We start from the raw sequence: 4,565 nt of genomic DNA, 5'->3' as shown, positions 1-4,565 counted from the left end.
CCAAGTCCAGGGCTAGGATGGGAAGCCAGCAGGGCAGCTGGAGACACTTTTTCATGTGGCTCCTGCTTGTGATGAGAGAGTGACAGAGAGGCAGGATCTGAAGCTGGAATATTCTCTGGGCGGGGATAGTTCTCTGCTGGGATCTGGAGCTGGGTCATGGAGGAGTGCTATCTGTGCAGCGGTTCTCAGCCCCACACTCAGATCCTTGCAACCAGAATTGCCGGGGAGGGGAGTGGGGGTGGGGCGGGCTGTCCTGGTAGCTGCATCTTGCAGGGGAGGCTGAGCATGGCTAAGCTGGAGGTCCAGTCCCTGCAAGGCTTGCACAGCCTCCCCCAACCCCAACCCCACCCCCCCGGGGGGCCAGGGTGGATTGCTCACATAGGTGACCTTGAAAAGCCCCTCATATGGAAACATACTCGCCTCTGCAGGGCCCAGAGTCGGGGCTGAGGCTCCCCGGGTGATAACTCATGCAGCATGGGTCGCTTGGGCAGGGGGGGCATGGCTGAAATACTGTTCTCGGGCTCTGCCCCTGACAGCCTGCTTCTTTCCAATTACCCTGGTGACTGCAGTGATAAATCCTGTCCGCCCAAGTCTGGATGCTGGGCACGCTGGGCCCTACCTCCTCCCTTCTGAGTGGACCCTGGGCCTTCTTCCTTGCAGACCCTCCTGCCCCTGACTCTGTAGGACAGAGGAGCCAGGTGCCCTAATGCTTTGTTCTGGGCTAAATTGTGCCCCCCTCCCCCACCCCATTCATAGGCAGAAGTCCTAGCTCCCAGCACCTCCCAATGTGGCTGTCTGTGGAGGTGGGGTTTTCAGAGGCGTGATTAAGTAACAAGAGATCACTAGGGTGGGCCCTAATTCAGTATGATTGTTGTCCTTGCGGGAAGAGGAAATGTGGGGACACCTGGGTGGCTCAGTCCGTTGAGCATTGCGACTCAGGTCCTGATCTTGCGGGTTCGTGAGTTCAAGACCCACGTCCGGGGGCTGTGCTGACAGCTCAGATCCTGGAGCTTGCTTCAGATTCTCTGTCTCCCTCTCTCTCTGCTTCTTGCCTGCTCATGTCATGGAAACACGCACGTGGCAGTGTGCCCACCACAGAGAGAGGCCACAGAAGAAACCAGCCTGCCTGACACCTTGCTCCTGGACTCCCAACCTCCAGGACTGTGACGGGACAGGAGAAATCCCTGTTGTTCAAGCTGCCAGGTCAGGGGCGGCCCGGGCCCGTTAAGTGGCACGTGCTCCCACCGGGCCCTGGGACCTTGGGGCCAGCCCACGATGACGTAGCACTCGTTTGCAAGCTTTATTTCCTTGACCGCACGGCTGATTTTTCCACATGAAACCCTATGTCGCTCCTCAAATGTATAACAGAAAAGTGGGAGTGTTCTGGCTGTGCTGTTCAGCATCCTTATTCTCAACGCCCCTGCAGCCCCGGGCGCTTTCCTTAGAGGACCCTGTAAACACCCCTGCACAGAAGAGTGCTACTCATTTTGCAGAAGAGTAACTTCTGCAGAAAAACGTGAAATGTGTTACTTCTTTTCCTCTCGGTGCTGCTATATGCCTCATGGCTCCAGAGAATCAGTGCAGTCCAGAGTCAGGAGATGCGGTGTAGAGTGGAACGCTGGGTTTGCAGGCCCATGCCAGGGCTCAAGTCCCTCCTCTCCACTCCCTGGCCAAGTGCCATTTGAACAGGTCACCTGAGCTCTACGAGCCACGTTTTCTCCTCTGTAAAGCGGCACAAGGTGCTGAGATTGTGCATGAGTCCAGAAGCCGCCTTGTAGAATAAACATGAGTTTCGGAGTCAGACAGTTCCACGTTTGAACCCGGCTCTGCTGCCTCGTAGCTGTGTGGCCTTGGGTAAGTCGAGTGACCTCTCTGAGCTTCTTTCATGTGTCACAAAATATTCTTTAGATTTTTTTTTTAAATTACGTTTTTAATTTTGATTCCAGTGTAGTTGACATACAGTGTTACATTAGTTTCAAGTGTACAATATAGTGATTCAACAATTCTATATATTTCTCAGTGCTCATCATAATAGATAAGGGTACTCTTTGGATTTTTAAAACAATCGAGAAATGTAAAAACCATACTTACAGGTGGTTGCACAAAAACACAGCGGGCTAGATTTGGCCGGTGGGCTGTAGTTTGCTGACCCACAGGTTAGACTGTGAAAGCCTCCAAAGCGTGAGCAATTTCCTTTATATTCTCAGCGGACTCCCTGTAGATCCAGCAAATGGCTGGTGAATGAGAATGTCTTGCTACCTCTTAGAGATAGTAATGTAGCTACTGGCTGGAGATATGAATGTGAACATGGCATGTTGCCGGTACAGAAGGTTGTTCTGGAAAGACAGAAGCCCCTTCCGGGGGGAATTTGCATCTTAGGAGAGAAGGCAGGGAGAGCTAACAACCTTGGAAGTTGCTGCAATTCTGGAAAAGCTGCCCTGGCTTCTCAGCCACTCCCCACTCCGCCAGCAGGGGGCGCTAGAGGACCGCTTTCCTCTGCGTGTCCGGGCAGCCGGGAAGCCTTGTCTGCGGCGCCGTGCCAGGAGGTGGGAGATGCTGGGGATGGCCCAGACGACCTCCGAGTGTCTTTTCTGCCCATTGAAGCTTGGCTTTTTTTTCTTTTCTTTTTTCTTTTTTTTTTTTTTTTGCCGAGGAATCCACAGGGATGAACTTCCCGGAGCTGGCTGGCAGCTGTGCGTTCTGCAGGAGCAGCCCCCTGGCCCCAGAAATGCAATAAAACGAGAACACGCCTCATGTTGCAGGGGGCTGTCTATCATCCTGGAGTTTCAGTGTTTCAGAATCGCAGCGGCCACAGCTTTTGGTGTGTATGTATGTGTTGATGGAGGGATTAGTGGGGGGGCGGGAATGGGGGGAAGCCAGGGCTTTCTTCAGATTACAGGCAGGCCCAGGAGACACATGGCAAACACCAGGCAGGAAGGAAACGGTCAGATTGGGCTGTTTTGGGTGCTGAGGACCCACGAATGACACTCTCTTGGTCTTGAAAACCTCAGAGAAAGCCGAGAGGTGAGACCATCTGAAAACCTCTAATGGCCGCCTGTGCTGGCTGGGCCCGTGCTGCATATGGTCTGCTCTGTGATTCTTTGTGTCCCTATTTTACAACAGGGAGAAAAGATCACAGGTCCTTGGTGTTCAGCATGGTTTTCTCAGCAAGGATCCCGACCAGTAGGAGCTGCTCAGAAGTGTATGTCCTGCCCACCCCGCCCCTTCCAGGGCCCCCTGCATTAGACACTGCAGTTGGGGGCCAGCAGCTGACCCCTGACAAGCCCTCCAGGTGAGTGGGATGCATGCCCCATGGGCGAGAATCACGGGTGACGTGTAGCTGTTTTCAGCCTTGGCTGCACATTGGAACCTCTTGGCTTTCAAGCCACAAGGGGACCGTGCCTCAGACCCATTGCATCAGGCCCTCTAGGCTTGGGACCGGCACCTGTGGTTGATTTGAAGCCAGCCAAGGTCAAGTGCGGTGGTGCACTGGAAGGTGGTTTTGGGGTCAGCCAGACTCAAGTTCAAATCCCAGCTTTCTCACTTGCCAGACTCAAGTTCAAATCCCAGCTTTCTCACTTGCTGGCTGTTTGACCCTGGGCAAGGCACACCCCTTTCCTGGCCCCCAGGAAGTTTCCTGTGCTGGACAATTGAAATCCTCTTTCCTGCCTGGCAGAATTTGTTTGAGGACTGAGCAAAGCGTCCTGTGTATGGAAGCACCTAGAACAAAACCTGGTGCCCCGAGGGAGTTCAGTACATGATGGCTCTTCTCTGCTCCCTTCTGTTGGACTCTGGGATTTTTCCAGAGCAGGGACCACATCCTAGTTTTCTTTGCATCCCCAGGGAATAATTCATCGCGTGTGCCCTGCACGGCTGGGAGAGAGCTGGGGAAGTGGGCATGTGAGAGGCTCAGCTACCGGATTTCTTCCCTTACAGCCCGGCTGCCATAGGCTAGGATCACCTTTCTCTGCATCGTCTTAACTAAGGTCAGCCCTGGTGTCTGTTCAAACGACAAACGCTCAGTCCCCTTGACCTTTAGGAATCTATCCTGGTACAAACGAAATGGCCAGAATGTTAGGATATGTGTGCAAAGATATTTACTGGTGTGTTGTCTGCCCTGGCAATAATTGGAAACATTACTTTACCAATAGGTGAATAATAGAATCAATTCGGGCACATTCAGTATTATGGAACATCATGGGTCATTACGAAGAATTAGGTAGATCTCCCTGTATTGATCTGGGAGGCACACTATCTATTGTTCAGCAATAAAGCAACTTGCTGATTCATACCTGTGACATGATTCCTTTTTTTTTTTCTTTTGAGGAAAAAGAGCCTCCATGTTTTATGTGCATTTGTGTGTGTGGTGCAGGGTTCGGAGGAGGGGGCAATAAAGATAAGCAGAGCATGGAAGAATATGGAGAATGTTACCTTGTAGGATTGCAGGCAGGGCTGAAACCCATTCACTCATTCGTTTCGTTCATGGTTTTGTTCAATTCATAGTTATTTACTTAAAAAAAAATGTTTAATGTTTATTTATTTAGAGAGAGACAGAGCGCCAGCAG

At 52.0% G+C, this 4,565-nt stretch overlaps 1 long non-coding RNA gene across 1 annotated transcript; it reads left to right on the top strand.

Moving 5' to 3' along the window:
- Positions 1 to 391: 391 nt before the first annotated feature.
- On the top strand, positions 392 to 4,296 carry LOC109495299. The gene is made up of 4 exons (XR_002738944.2): positions 392 to 1,854; positions 2,664 to 2,821; positions 3,124 to 3,292; positions 3,844 to 4,296. It is a non-coding gene; the product is annotated as an uncharacterized LOC109495299 (long non-coding RNA).
- The last annotated feature ends 269 nt before the right edge of the window (positions 4,297 to 4,565 follow it).

This window comes from Felis catus, chromosome E3 (assembly GCF_018350175.1).
Source record: "Felis catus isolate Fca126 chromosome E3, F.catus_Fca126_mat1.0, whole genome shotgun sequence".
In the NCBI taxonomy this organism is placed as follows: domain Eukaryota; kingdom Metazoa; phylum Chordata; class Mammalia; order Carnivora; family Felidae; genus Felis; species Felis catus.
The sequence above is the reverse complement of the archived record's forward strand: the minus strand, read 5'-3'. Positions and strand labels throughout refer to the sequence as shown.